The following is a 16,613-nucleotide window of genomic DNA, read 5'->3' on the forward strand; positions in this document are numbered from 1 at the left end:
GGAGTATAAGCACAGGCTTCTTACATGCATATATTATGTAATAGTCAAGCCTGGGCTTTTAGTCTACCCATCATCCAGCTAGTGAACATTGTACCCAACAGGTAGTTTTTCAACCCTCAACTTTCATCCCTCTCCCATCCCCCACTTTCATACTCTTCAACGTCTATTATTCCATTTCGTAAGTTGATGTGGATGCATTGTTTAGCTCCCACTTATAAGCAAGAACATGCAATACTTGACGTGCTGTTTCTGAGTTATTTCACTGAGGATAATGACCTCCAGTTTCAACCATGTTGCTACAAAAACCATGAAGTCACTCTTTTTTATGACTAAGTAGTATTCCATTGTATATATGTACTGCATATTCTTTATCCATTTCTCTGTTGATGGACACTTAGGTTGATTCTCTATCTCAGCTATTGTGAATGGTGCTGCAATAAGCATACAAGTGCAGGTATCTTTCTGTTATAATGATTTCTTTCCCTTTGGGTATATACTCAGTAGTGGGATTGCTGGATCAAATGGTAGCTCTATTTTTAGTTCTTTGAGAAATCTCTATATTGTTTTCCATAAAGGTTGTACTAATTTACATTCCTACCAACAGCATATAAGTATTCCCTTTTCTCCCCCTCCTTGCCAATAACTGTTGTTTTTAGATGTTTTCATAGTAGCTATTCAGACCAGTGTAAGATGGCATCTCATTGTGGTTTTAATTTACATTTTTGTGATGATCGGTGATGCTGTACATTTGGTCATATACCTGTTAGCCACTTTTATGTTTTCTTTTGGAAAGTGTGTTTATGTCTTCTGCCCACTTTTAAAAATGATTAATTTTTGTTTCAATAGTTTTTGCGGTGCAAATGGCTTTTGGTTACATGGATAAGTTCTTTAGTGGTCACTTCTGAGATTTTGGTGCACCCATCACTTGAGGGTTGTACACTGTGCACGATACGTAGAGTGAATTTATCATTCACTCTCTCCCAACCTTCTCCCCCAAGTCCCCAAAATTCATTTTATCATCCTTATGCCTTTACATCCTCATAGCTTATCTCTCACTTACAAGTGAGAACATGCAATATTTGGTTTTCCATTCATGAGTTACTTCACTTAAAATAAAGCCCTCCAGCTCCATCCAAGTTGCACAAAAACATTATTTCATTTCTTTTTATGGCTGAGTAGTATTCCATGGTGTATATATATCACATTTTCTTTATCCACTCATTGGATGATGAGCACTTAGGTTGGTTCAAAATTTTTGCAATTACGAATTGTGCTGCTATAAATATGTGTGCGCATGTGTCTTTTTTCATATGATGACTTCTTTTCCTTTGGGTAGATACCCAGTGGTGGGATTGGTGGATCAAATGATGGTTCTACTTTTAGTTCTTTGAGGAATCTCCATACTGCTTCTGTAGTGGTTGTACTAGTTTACATTTCTACAGTGTAATGGGGTTCTTTTTTCACCACATCCATGCCAACATCTATTGTTTTTTGACGTTTTAATTACGGCCATTGATGAAATGTAAGGTGGTATCTCATTGTGTTTTTAATTTGCATTTCCCTGATAATTAGTGATGTTGAGCATTTTTTATATGTTTCTTGACTGTTTGTATATCCTCTTTTGAGAATTGTCTATTCATGTCCTTTGCTCACTTTTTGATAAAATTATTGTTTTTTTTTTCTTGCTGATTTGTTTAAATTCCTTGCAGATTCTAGATATTAGTCCTTTGTCAGATACACAGTTTGTAAATATTTTCTCCCACTCTGTGGGTGGTCTGCTTACTCTGCCAATTATTTCTTTCACTGTGCAGAAGCTTTTTAGTTAAATTAGGTTCTATTTTATTTTTGTTTTTGTTGCACTTGCTTTTGGGGTCTTAGTTATGAAGTCTTTGCCTAAGCTAATGTCTAGAAGAGTTTCTCCTATGTTATCTTCTAGAATTTTTATGATTTCAGGTCTTAGATTTAAGTCTTTGATCCATCTTAAGTTGATTTTTGTATAAGGTGGAAGACAAGGATGCAGTTTAATTCTTCTACATGTGGCTTGCCAGTTTTCCCAGCACCGTTTATTGAATAGAGTGTTCTTTTCCCAATTTATGTTTTTGCATGCTTTGTTGAAGATCAGTTGGCTGTAAGTACTTGGCTTTATTTACAGATTCTCTCTTCTGTTTCATTTTTATACTAGTACCATGCTGTTTTGGTAACTATAGCCTTGTAGTATAATTTGAATTTGAGTATGTGATGCCTCCAGATTTTCTTTTCTTTTCTTTCTTTTCTTCTTTCTCTCTCTCTCTCTCTCTCTCTAGCTTAGTATTCCTTTGGCTATGAGGGCTGTTTTTTGATTCCATATGAATTTTAGAATTATTTTGTCTAGATCCATGAAGAATGATGATGATATTTTGAAGGGAATTGCATTGAATCTGTAGATTGCTTTTGGCAGTATGGTCATTTTAACAATATTGATTCTACCCATCCATTGAGCATGGAATGTATTTCCATTTGTTTGTGTCATCTATGATTTATTTCAGCCATATTTTTTAGTTTTCCTTGTAGAGATCTTTCACCTCCTTAGTGAGGTGAAAGTATATTCCTAGGTATTTTATTTGCTTCTTTTATTCCCTTCTACTCAGTATAAAAACATTGTCTATTCTGAGAACTGCCTCTTCTGTGGTGCTCCCCTGTCTTTATCAGTGTTATCTTTTTTCCTGTGCACCTATTGTTCCTGCCGTGTTCAATTGGAATTCATTTTCCAGCAGTTTCCCTGAGTATGGGGTTTTGTACTCAAAGGGGGCTTTGGTTTATTAGTTTTCAGAATGCATAGGGTCCATATTTCTTCCGGTGTTTTCAGATCTCTTCGTGGATTCCTGGTACTCAGATGGCTATGAGGAAGAGTGCAAGCTCTCTCTCAGAGTTTGCTGCTCTCCCCACTAGGCCTGCTGTGTGTGCTCTGCAGTGAGTACCTGTGGACAAACTTGGGACTCTCCTGTTCTCAGGTGTGCATGATGTCCAGTGATTTCCCTTTGCCTCATTCTAAATAATTCCAAATAAATGCTGATATTACAAGGACCTTTTGGCTCTAAACAGTCTTTCTTCACCTGTATATATTTTGCGGCTCAGGGGAGTAACGTTGTTACATAGTTTTGTTATGGATGTCATCTGTGTGACTTTTGTTTTGCTATTTTAGTTACTCCATCTGTTTTAATGAGACGATTCAGAGAGAATCTTATACTATATAGGGTCACCACTATTGCTATCATCCCAGCATTCCATCTGATGCATATTTTAATCCCATGCTATTGTATGTAACTACATTTCTGAAGCTACCTCAGAGAGCCTTTTGTCTAGAAAAGAGGGTCAAATAAGTTTAGAGAAAGGACACATGACATACCACCTCTGCCCTCCTCATAGTCCACTTCCAGGAAGCAGGCATAATCTTTCTAAAAGCTGCCCTTTCTAATGCACTCTACATAAAACTTCATGGCTTAGAAATCTATGAAAGGAAAATATAGGCTTCATGACGTGAGGAAATAGAGGGTTTCTTCTCTTGGCACATTTTTTTTTTTTTTTTTTTCAGACATAACACTCTGTTAACAGTTCCACCCAAGCCTTCAGAAACTTGAGAATTATTTGGAATGTGGAGGGATGAAATGGAGTGGGGACTGGGAGAAGTGGGGTAAAGGAAAATGGTGGAGATTATGCTAGCCCCAGGTTCTTAAGTCTCATTACTTCTTACAAGAGCAACGTGCAGCAACATACTGAAGTTTCTTCTCCATGCTCTACACTTTGTCCCTTAACAACTGGGCACGTCAGACTTACTCCCACCAGAAACACGGTGGGGAAAAAAATCCTGGAGTAAATAAGAGTAAATGTAATTTCATCAGCACTGCCCTTAAGCTTTTATTCTGAATATTCTCTTTTCAGAGCCTTGTTGTTTGGAGTCCTCTAGAAACCTGAGTTTCCGGATCCTACTAAAGGTGTGCTGAGCACAGCATCAGCTCAAACCCAGATGTTTCTGACTTTAACTTAGCTTTAAGGTGTTAAGGGAGATGAGCTTTGAATTACCTTTGGGAAAATAATCTCCACTTTACTATTATGAAACAAATAAATCTTTACTAGTATTAAAAAGACACTTCAAAGTTTTTTCTGCCTTTTTATCCCCCAGCAAACCTTACTTTCCAAACAGCATATTACTGAATAAAGTGTAAACGAATCAGTACCGTATGGCTTAATCTTCTCTTAAATCCCCTTTGGGCGTGAGAAATTAATTGACAAACTCAGTGGAAAAGCTTTCTTTTGGTGTTTGGAACCCCGAATTTAGGAAGCATGACAGCGATCGTTTAGGGACTCTGGTTCCACTTAATGCCTTCTTCCCTATCAACAAGTCTTACAGGGCTAATGGGAATGCAGCTTTCAGAGCTGACTACCTCAGACTCTGGGTCTCAATTTCCCCTCTGTATTTATTTCTCTGAGATTTTATTAGGAAATGCACATCAGTTAAGTGCAAACCAAAGGGTTTGTTGCCTCCTGTGAACTGAGACCATCAGGCTTGGGCAAATGCAGAGATTGGGAAAAGCAAGTCAGGCTGTTTCTTAGCTATTAAATGTTTCAGAAGTTCCATGAATGCTAAGCATCCCGTAGAGAACTCAACATGAGATAAAAGAGGTTTATGATTAGTCCCTGAAGATTATTTTTCAGGTTTCTCTCTATGGGCAAATGTTAATTAAGATTCCTTTGTGTTTGCAAGTGTGTAAATGGGAAAGTCAATGAGGTACGTAGGAGTATGGGTTTTTGGAGTGTTGAAAATCGTTTAAGACACTTCTCTGCCTCTCACTAGTTACGTGACTGGCCAAAAAACTGAGCTGAAACTGCAGGTGTATTGCGGGGGCTGTTGGGAACACCATTGAGCTCTTGCCTAAGGCTCAGCTAGGGGTAAAGTACAGGGTAAGCCCCTGTAGGGCTGAGGAACTTTGGGCTAACAAGGTAAAAATCAATCAAGTCTGCACCCTCTGCTTAGATTCCAGTCAGTTGCTTCAGACATGTTGAATAAGTGATTAAGAACTATAGAAATTACATTATCAGCCACGCGAAGGCAATTTGATTTCTCTTTTCTGGTAACTCACTCCCATCACTTAATACATAAGTAACTGCCCTCTTGCCTGCAAAATAATTTATTTTGCTCTTGCCTAATCCTGTACCTTTTCCCTGAAGAAGGGGAGGGTAAGGGGACTCAGATACATGTTAGAAATTGCATCCACTCCATTTTGGCTATGAGTCTTAATCTCATGAGCATCTCTTTCCTCATCTGTAAAACGAGTAGGGTTATAGGATCTCATAGCATTACAGTGAAGTACAATGATATATTAATATCTATTTAATATGTTCAATCGAATAAATGGCACTTAATAGGGGTCATTGTTAGATCTCTTCCAACTTGCTATTTCCTGGTTTATAAAGTGCTAGACATTAACAATGAGGGCTATTGTATCCTGAAGGTGATAGGACAGGGTTATTGTGAAGTTCAGGTAGTTCTGCTTGTGTGTAATTTGATTGAATGCTTTAGGGGTTAGAATGAGTCTTGGACAGGTTATCCCGAAAAGCCCTTTAAAAGACTCACCTATCAAAAGCAAGGTGCGCCTGAAACCTGAAGCTGCTGTTTTGTAACACTTTCACATGTGGGAATGGAGCTTTGTTTCCCCAAATAACCACAAAATTCAATCAGGGTAATTATAGAAATCACAACTAACTCATATTTTTTTCTTTTGCTATTTTATGTTGCTTTATTATCTCTGTCACTAGTTACTTTATGGTTATTTTGTTACTCTCACAATGTTTTGAGACACAGACTTCAAATAACTGATTTGAATATTTTGGAAAAAAATTAAATAAAAATGCGTGGAGAATAATATTGCTAACATCTATGTATCCACTATAGAAATTTAATAATTGTGAAATTGGCAAATTTATTTTTACTTCTAATTTTTGATTTAAGTTGAAATGTCTCTATACCTCACTAATCCTGTTCCTCTTACTCAATGCCAATCCTCTCATTAACTTTGCGTGCATCTTTCTAGTCCATGTGTTATTTTCACTACATATAAAATCTTAAGACCAATATGTAATACTGTTTTGTATTTTTAAAAATGTGTGTACAGCGATCCTTGAACAACATGAGTTTGAAATGTGTGGCTCCACTTAGATGCAGATGTTTTCCAAACACAGATTGAAAATACAATATTGACATGATGTGAAACCAGCCTATATGGAGGGCCAAGTTTTTTGTATACACAGGTTTCACAGCGCTGACTATGGGACTTGAATATGCTCAGATTTTGGTATACTCAGCCCGAAGTACATGCAGCAATCCTCTGCATGTACTGAGGGACAACCGTAAATGTTCTGAAACTCCTTGTTTCATTCAACAGTATTTTTGAGACCAATCCACCTGGACACATGTGGGTCCAGTAATTCATATTAACTATTAAATTACTAGTAATTCATTTTGTCATATGACTTTACCAGAAAATCTCTTTTCCCTTATGGCTCCACATTTAGATTATTTCCAACTTTTTGCGCTTTATTTCCCCAAATGGTTAATAGTTTGACAAAATATAAATCTATGTAGCTGCAAGATACATACAGCCAGTTTCTGTAAAGTGTTGTTATAAACAGGAAGAAACAGTCACTGTCAAGAGAGAATTCTGTGAGAAGCGATCTCGCCCATGAGGAGCACTGGAATCCTAACTGTAATGACATTGGTGTGATATAAGTTTATTCTATTGCCCTGATTCTCAGGTTTATTTTATTTTATTTATTTATTTTTGAGACTCAGTCTTGCTCTTGTCACCCAGGCTGGAGTGCAGAGGCGTGACCTCAGCTCACTGCAACCTTTGCCTCCCGGGTTCAGGTGATTCTCCTGCCTCAGCCTCCCAAGTATCTGGGATCACAGGCTCCTACCACCATGCCCAGCTAACTTTTGCATTTTTTTAAGTAGAGTGAGGTTTCACCATATTGGCCAAGCTGGCCTGAAATTCCTGATCTCAAGTGATCAGCCTACTTTGGCCTCCCAAAGTGCTGGGGTTACAGGTATGAGCCACCATGCTGGGCCTCTTGGGTTATTTATTTATTTATTTTATCAGGATCACCTAATCCATGTCTTTTAACAAACCATGTAGTTTGTCCTTGGTTTATATTTTAGGAAACACTATCTTACGGGGCTGAGATTAAGAGCATAAATTTGCATACAGTGCCTTCTATGATGTTGCTCCTTAGGAGCCTGTGATGATGAGAGGCTATTTACTAAGAAATCTTTTTCCTGGGAGACATGAGAAATATTGACATGTTTAGAGCCTTTACTATATACCAGCTCAACGTTAGGCACTTTTAGACACATAATTCATTTAATCCTCACTGATCCTTGAAGGTTCATTTCATAGACAAAAACTCTAAGATTCACACATGTGTGATAATGGCCCAAGGCTGTATAGCTACTGAGCAATGATCTAAAACTTGAACCTAGCTCTACTTGATTCTAAAATCCTATTTTCTCTATTCTACATGTTCACATGTTCTCACGGGGTGGTAGAACCAGCAATACCATTATTAGACACAGAGTCACTGAATCAGCAGAAATTTATTTGAGCCTCCACCATGCTGTTAGTTTGGTCAATTACCGTAAAAGTTTAAAAAGAAATACTCACTTCTTTTGAGGAGCTCGTAAGATACTAGAGAAGAAAAGATAACGATGACAGCAACAGTAGATAGTACTGTGAACTGAATTTGTGCATATTGGGAGGGAGCAGCATGAGTTGGAGAAGGAAAGCTATCCTGGAGGTGAGAATTGGGCCACTCTGAGAGCATGGATGGCATTTTCCCAGGCAGGCAGGAAGCAGCAAAGATTTTGGACAGGTAGACTTGTGTGAGCAAAATCTTGGCACTTGACACTACAAATGGCCTATATCAACTGTTGCCGAGGATGCGAGTAAAACCCAACAGAGTAAGAGGGAGCTGAGACATGTAACTCCAACCTATGATCTCCTTCTGTTTTTCATACCTCTTGTCTCAATTCTCCTCAAATTATAGTATAGTTGATGGAGTTCATCAGGACACACAAGAGGCATAGAACACCAATGTCTTGAGAAAATCAGAAAGAGCTATCTAAGTAGAACAAGCCAAAAGCTCCTGGTGACCAAAGGAAGGTCACACACACACACACACACACACACACACAAAACAGACAAGTTGAATACTTATGTTTGATGGTTGTTTAATGATTAAAAAAAAAAACTATGATAACATCATTTGCTCTGAGAAGGCAGATGGAAGCTAGAGCTATGTGTTATAACAAGGTTTGTTGGCTAGCCTGAGAGCCAGCTGACTTTAAGCAAGTATGAGTTTAAAATGGATAGCCAGTTTCTTTCTCTTTCTTTCTCCTTTAAAAAATAATATTAAACTAATGCCCAGGAAGTAGCTAAGTCTCCTCCAGGGACCACAGCTGCTGTTTAGCACTCTCATGCCTGGGACATCAGTTCTATGTGACTCTTGCATTCACTGCCTCCCATCCCATCCCTACCTGCCTTTCCTTCCCAATGCATTGGGAAATTTGGTTTTGGAGCATTGGAGTCAAACCGATCTACGTAGAGTCTTGCTTTCCTCCATTACTTGATGGAGATGTAAGATAACCTTTCTGAGCAGCATGTCCTTATCTGTAACCTAAAGATAATCCTGCTCCTAGAGTTGTTGTCAGAGTAATGTGTTGTGAAGCTCCACATGCTGTTATTCTCAGAAAACAAAAGCTAAGGGATTTTTAGCATTCACTGAAAAAACTTCTAAAAGATGTGCTTCTGGAAAAATAAAATTGAACTCACAAAGAGTGAGATTTGAGGGTAAGTACTCATCAAAGAAGTTTGTAAAGATGTAGATACTGTTAAATAATCTCTGGTGGGCCGGGTGCTGTTACTCACACCTGTAATCCCAGTTCTTTGGGAGGCCGAGGTGAGTGGATCACCTGGGGTCAGGAGTTCAAGACCAGCTTCGTCAACATGGTGAAACCCCATCTCTACTAAAAAATACAAAAATTAGCTGGATGTGGTGGCACAAGCCTGTTAATCCCAGCTACTCGGGTGGATGGGGTAGGAGAATCACTTGAACCTGGGAGATGGAGGTTGTGGTGAGCTGAGATTGCGCCACTGCACTCCAGCCTGGGTGACAGAGGGAGGTGTTGTCTCAAAATAATAATAATAATAATAATAATAATCATCATCATCATCATCATCATCATCTCTGGCGGTGCATGCAGAGCAGCCTGCTGGGATGAAGAGGCCCAGCTAGTGGGCTGTGTGGCCACAGCCGGAGCATGAGGCCAAGCTTGGCATGCGGGTGCTCACCCGGCCAGGCAGTGAGCGGGGAGCGGCCCTGGGCTATGAGGCTTGCCCCCAGCTGGCTGACCGCCGTGCCTTCCATATGAGTTGGACCCCTGGCAGGGCAGGAGCCCAACTCACCCACTTGCCCACTCGGGGGAGTTAATGGCAGCAGAGGGGGCCATGGGTACTTTAGAAGAAAAGAATTTCAATCTGTCCTTCTCTGCCTCTAATGCAGAATTTGATGCTGTGGTTGCAGAATTAGAGGATGCTGTCGTGGATGAAAAGCTCCACTTATTACAGAGAAATTTCATAGATAAGTACTACCTGGAGTTTTGAGGACACGGAAGAGAATAATGTAACCTACATGCCTATTTTAATAAATATATTTTTTGACAGAAAAAATATGTTGAAGGATAACCTCTATAGCAGATTCCTGAATTCAACGTAGCAGTTTTCATAACTATGTTACAGCATCATAAGGATGAAGTGACTGGTGACATATTCGACATGCTGCTCACCTTTACCAATGTTTTGGCTTTTAAATAAATGTTTTTGGACTACAGAGCAGAAAAAGAAGGCTGGGGACTGGACTTAAGCAGTGGTCCAGTGGTGACTTTGTTGTGCACATCATCTATACCAGCTTTTCAGAACAATCTGCAACACTAGGTCCTACCTCCAGCCAATAAATGGGATCATTCTGGATGTCACCGACCCAATAAGCCAACAGAGTCTGCTCATGATGATGACAGAAGAATATGTCTTGGAAAGACTGACTCTGTTCTGCAATTCTTCATTAGTACTAAGTATCAATAGGTCAAAACCAAAATGACCTAAATAAACCTCCTGGACCTATGTCTCCTGAAACACCTTATTGTATTCATTAACCTTAATAATCCTCCCAATTGGTAACCCTGGTACTCCTCCCCTCCTCAAGTAGACACCTCTCTCAGGTATTTCTGAGTTCGACTCCTCTGGAGCAGGCCATGTCAATCATTCCACCTGGGATGATTGTTACACATGTTGGTGTGCAACAGTGTGGAATAATCCACCATCAACACCCTCTGTCCCAGCAGGCTTTACATGAATCTTTGTGCACCCACACCTCTTATTTACATGAGCCAGAGTTTCAGTCCTTCAGCTTCAGTGTGGTTTCTGATATTTATCAACGTGTTATTCAAGCCATCTTGAGATTTCGGAATCTCCTATGACCACAGCTTGTCTTTGCCATAGGAATCAATGGAAAGAGATGTCTTTTACATAAAAGCTACATGCAAAAAAAAACTCCTGATTTTAACATTTGTAGTCCTTGTGTCACTGTCTTCTGCTAATCCCATTGTTTCTAGAAGTCTCTTTTAAGTTTTAATTTTTTTTTTAATTTTTATAGATGAATACTCAGACTAACCTAGTGGGTATGATCTTGGAACTTCCATGATTACCCACTTATAGATCAAAGTATTATATGCTGTGTGCTTTTTAGTTAGCGCTGTGAAGGCAAAAAAACTTTCTATGTTAGCATTCATTCCTATTTTACTGGGTACCTATGAATGTAAGCTGTTTGCTAGAAATAGACAAAAAGATATCTTGTTCTTATAACAATGTGTTGGTGTGTTTGCATGTTTGCTGAAAATCCTTTCTGTATAAACCAGTTCGTTAGGTTCTCTGGGTTAGGTAGGGACTCTGCAGTTTCCTCCTGCTCTAAGTCTCTCCTACTGAGATGGTGTTCCATTGGTCCAGCTGAGCATGAGTAGGAGGTAATAAACAGCTTTACCAGTTATTTGTTTGCTTTGGTTTGCTGCAATATATGGTGAACTACTTATCAGAAAACATTTATATAATCTCTAGAAAGGAGAAAAAACATGGTAGTTCAATTCCCAATGGGTACCTTTGAAATTTTTAATTGTAAAAATAAGAATCCGTACTGAAAATAAATAAATCATCTGTACTGGAGGGAGGAGGTGATATGAACAAGATGGAAGTAAAATACCACAAAAAAGAACCCCATTTAAGTGGGGAGGTATATGATTAAATTTCCAATATTTCCTAGTTTTTGTATTGTTCAGAAAGTGTATATAAATGTGATTAACTTTTGACTTTTACCAAGCAAATAAGTAAAATTTTAAGTTACTTCTAGATGAATAATTTTTTTTTTCTTTTTTAAGACAGGGTCTTGCTTTGTTACCCAGGCTGGAGTGCAGTGGTGTGAACACAGCTCACTGCAGCCTTGACCTCCCAGGCTCAGTCCCCCAAGTAGCTTGGACTACAGGGGTGTACACCACCATTCTCGGCTAATTTTTTGTATTTTTTTTGTAGAGACAGAGTTATGCTATGTTGCCCAGGCTGGTCTTGAACTCCTAGGCTCAAGCAATCTGCCCACCTTGGCCTCCCAAAGTGCTGGGATTATAGGCGGTGAGCCACTGTGCCTGGCCCAGAATGTTTGTATTTTTAACCAGTGGAGAAAATGAAAGAATAATGGGAACTTGATCAGCAAAATAGAAGTTAGAAAGGGAGAAACAAGAAAAAAATAGAAAAGTAATTAAAAAATCAGAATACTGTAAATAGAAAGTATGAAATAACATGACAGACATGTCAAAATGTACAAATAATTACAATGAATGTATGAACTGAATTTATTAACTGGAACAGATATTATTATTACAAAATGTAGATGTAAGTTGTTTACAAGGGAACCACTTAAACTTCAGGATTCAAAGAGGTTGAGAGTAAAAGAATGGGAAAAGCTATAACTGGAAATTACTAACAGAAATAAGGCTGGGGTAGCTATATTAATATTAAAAAATAAACTTTAGGTTAGGAAACATTATTAGAAATAATAATGAAAAGAGGAAAATTCTCTAGCAAGATGTAGCAGTTATAAACTTGTTTGCAATTAGTAACAACCTGAAAATATATGAAGCCAAAATCAAGAGAATTTCGGGGGAAAAGTAATAAATAACAAACATAGCATAAGTTTTAATGAATGTCTCTCAGTAATTGATTTATTAAGAGAAAGAAAAAATCTAAAGAAGATTAGCAAATTTTAAAAATTTAATATAATGGAAATAAAGTAATTATATTCAACAATTAGGGGATCTGTATTCTTTTAAATAATTCATGTAGCATTTACAAAAGCGTACTAAGCCAGACACCATGACTTATCAGCTTTTTGTTTCTAGAGATTGGAATTTTATGTAAGTAGAATCATGCAGTGTATACTCTTCTATTTTGGCCTAGCTTCTCTCAGTATAATTATTCTGAGGTTCATCCATGTCGATGTATGTATCAATAGTTCGTTCACTTTTATTGCTGAGTAGAATGCTTTATTCATTCAACAGTTAATAGACATTTGGGTTTTTCTAGTTTTTGCCTATTATAAATCAAACTACTATGAACATTCATGTACAAATGTTTACATGGACTTATGCTTTCATTTTCATTGGAGTGATAAGGCTGTTATATAGTGGAGGTGTGTTTCAGATTTTTAAAAATTGCCAAACATTTTAATATGCATTTTACATTCCCACTAACAGTGTATGATATTCCTTGGTGCTCTATATTCTCACCAAAAGTTGGTATGCTTTTTAATTGTAGCACTTCTAGTCATGCTATCTTATTATGGTTTGACATTGCACTTCCCTGGTGACTAATGATGTTGAGCATCTTGTCAAATGCTTATTTATCATTTCAAGGTCTTTTTTTGTACAGTGTTCAAATCTTTACTCTTTTTTTTTTTTTTTTGCATTGTCTTATCCTTTTTGAATGGCAAGAGTTCATTATATAGTCTGGATACAAGTTCATTATTTAATGTCTTAGTCCATTTGCACTGTTAAAACAAAATGTGAGACTGGGTAATTTATCAAAAACAGAAATGGATTTCTTCACAGCACTGGAGGCTGGGAAGTACAAGATCAAGGCATTGGCAGGTTTGGTGTCTGGTGGCCTGTTTCTCGTAGATGGCTCTGTATAGGTATTCTCACATGGTGGAAGGTTACGGGCAAAAAGGGGTGAATGCTATGTCCTCACATGGTAGAAGAGCAAAAAAGGGATTAAGTTTCAAATTTGAGCTGGGTGCTGTGGCATGTGCCTGCAGTCTTACCTACTTAGAAGGCTGAGGTGGAAGTATCTCCCGAGGTCAGCAGTTCAAGGCTGTAGTATGTGATGACGCTGCATGTGTGAATAGCCACTGAACTCCTGCCTGGGCAGCATAGAAAGATCCAATCTCTAAAAAGAATGATTTGAACATGCATTTTGGATGGAAAAAATTCAAACCATAGCATTGGATAAATGTTTTGCAAATATTTTTTCTCAGTTGGTGGGTTATATTTTTATTTTTATAGCAATGCCTTTTGAAGAGAAGTTTTGAAGTTTAGTGAAGTCAATTTTTAAAATTTTTTTACTTTGTGCTTTTTGTGTTCTTTAAGATATATTTTCCAAACTCAAAAAGAAATTGTCCTTTGAAGAGAAGGTGAAGCAAGATGGGCAAAGAGAAGCCTTCACTGAATGCCCTCCTTGCAGGAACACCAAATTGCACAACTATCCACACAAATCGAACCTTCATAGGAACCAAAAGCAAGAGAGTGATCAGAGTACCTGGTTTTAACTTCATACCACTGAAAGAGGAACTCAAGAGGGTAAGAAAGATTGTCTTGAATTCCTGATTCAAGGGGAATCAAAAGGCCACGCTTCCCCGCTTCCCCACTTCCCCACTTCCCCAGCAGCAACTGTGTGGCACAGAAAGAGAATCTATGCACTTGGAAATGGGAGAGTGCAGTGATTGTGGGACTTCGCGTTGGAACTCAGTGCTACCCTGTCACAGTGGAAGGCAGCACAAGGGAGAACTCAGCCAGTGCTCATGGAGGGAGCATTTAGACCAGCCCTAGCCACTGGAAAATTGCCTATCCCAGCAATCAGAAACTAAGTTCCAGTGAGCCTCACTATAGCAGGCTAAGGTGCTCTGGTGTCCTGAACAAAACTGAAAGGCAGTCTAGGCCACAAGGATTACAATTCCTGGGCTAGTCCAGGTGCTGTTCTGGGCATGAAGCCAGTGGACTTGAGGGGCATGCAACCTAGTGAGACACCAGCTTGGAGTGGCCATGGAACTGCTTGTGTCACACCTCCCCCCACCCCAGATTGCACAGCCCACAGATCTGGGAGAGACTCCTTTCATCCATGTGAGGAGAGGAGAGGGAAGATTAAAGCAGACTTTGTTTTGCAAGTCAGATACCAGCTCAGCCACAGCAGGATTATATAACAGGCAGGATCGTGAGGCTTCCATTCCAGACCCTAGTCCTGGATGACATTTCTAGATATACCCTGGGCCTGAACGAACCTGCTGCCTTGAAGGGAAGGAGCCACTCCTGGCAGGATTTATCACTTGTTGACTAAAGAGCCCTAGGGCCCTGAATAATCAGCAGTGGTAGCCAAGCAGTACTTGCTGTGGTCCTTGGGTGGAGACATAGAGTTGTGCCGGCTTCAGGTATGACCCAGTATATTCTCAGCTGTCATGGCTGTGGGGAGAGACTCCAGGTTGAGAAAAGGAGAGGGAAGATTAAAGGTGACTTTGTTTTGTAGCTTAGGTATCATCTCAGCCACAGTGGGTTAGAGCACAGGCTTTTTGGCTTTCTGATTTGAGGCCTTGGCTCTTGGGCGGCATTACTGGACCTTTCCTGGACCAGGGGTTGCCACTGCCAGGAAGGGAGAGTCCAGGCCTGGCAGCATTCACCAAATGCTGAGTAAACAGCCTTTGGTTCAAACAGAAATTTTAGAGTTGGAAAATGCAATTGACATACTGAGGAATGCATCAGAGTCTCTTAATAGCAAAACTGATCAGGCAGAAGAAAGAATTAGTAAGCTTGAAGACAGGTTATTTGATGATACATAGTCAGAGGAGACAAAAGAGAAAAGAATAAAGAAGAGTGCAGCATACCTACAAGATCTAGAAGGGCAAAATCAACATACAAAAATCAGTACCATTTCTATATGCCAACAGCAAATAAACAGTAAAATAAATATGTTAAAATGTCCCTATTACCCAAAGCAATCTACAGATTCAGTGAAACCTCTATCAAAATACCAATGACATTCTTCTCAGAAACAGAAAAAAAAAAAATCCTAAAATTGACATAGAAACACAAAAGACCTGTAATAGCCAAAGCTATTCTTACTGAAAGAACAAACCTGGGTGAATCACATTATCTGACTTCAAATTATACTACAAAGCTATAGTAATGAAAACAGCATGATACTGGAAAGAAAAAAAACATATACCAATAGAACAGAACAGAGAACAAAGAAACAAACCTATACATCTACAGTGAACTCATTTTCAACAAAGGAATCAAGAACACACGTTGGGAGAAAAGAGTCTCTTTATTAAATGGTGCTGAGAAAACTGGATATTGCTATGCAGAAGAATGAAACTAGACCCCTGTTTCTCACCATATCCAAATTTCAAATCAAAATGGAATAAATACTTAAATCTAAGACCTCAAACTATAAAACTACCAAAAGAAAACATGGAGCAAACTCTCTGGAAAGTTGAACTGGGCAAAGCTTTCTTGAGTAATACCTCATAAGTAGAGCCAACCAAAGCAAAAATGGACAAATGAGATCACATCAAGATAAGCAGCTTCTGCACAGCAAAGGAAACAACCAATAAAATGAAGAGACAACCTACAGAATGGGAGAAACTATTTCCAAACTACCCATCTGACAAGGGATTAGAACCCGAATATATAAGGTGCTCAAACAATTAATTATATAAGAAAAAATCTAAAAACCTGATTAAAAGTGGGCAAAAGATTTGAATAGACAAATCTCAAAAGTAGATATACAAATAGAAAACAGGTATATGAAAAGGTGCTCAACATCACTGATTATCAGAGAAATACAAATCAAAACCACAATGAGATATCACCTCACCATAGTTAAAATGTCTTTTATCTAAAAGACAGATATTAATGAATGCTGGTGAGCATGTGGAGAAAAGGGAATCCTCATACACTGTTGGTTAGTATAACCACTACAGAGAGCAGTTTGGAGGGCTCCAAAGATGAAAAATAGAGTTATCATACAACGCAGCAATCCCACTGCTAGGTATATATTTTTTAAAAATGAAACCAGAATATCCAAGAGATATCTGCACTCCTATGTTTATTGCAGCACCATTCACAATAGCCAAGACTTGGATGCAACCTAAGTGTCCATCCACAGAAGAATGAATTTAAAAATATGGTACATATACACAATGGAGTACTAGTC

At 38.6% G+C, this 16,613-nt stretch overlaps 1 pseudogene; it reads left to right on the top strand.

Moving 5' to 3' along the window:
* Positions 1-9,536: 9,536 nt before the first annotated feature.
* On the top strand, positions 9,537-10,022 carry LOC105539121 (annotated as a pseudogene).
* The last annotated feature ends 6,591 nt before the right edge of the window (positions 10,023-16,613 follow it).

Source organism: Mandrillus leucophaeus, unplaced genomic scaffold, assembly GCF_000951045.1.
Source record: "Mandrillus leucophaeus isolate KB7577 unplaced genomic scaffold, Mleu.le_1.0 Scaffold20, whole genome shotgun sequence".
NCBI lineage: Eukaryota > Metazoa > Chordata > Mammalia > Primates > Cercopithecidae > Mandrillus > Mandrillus leucophaeus.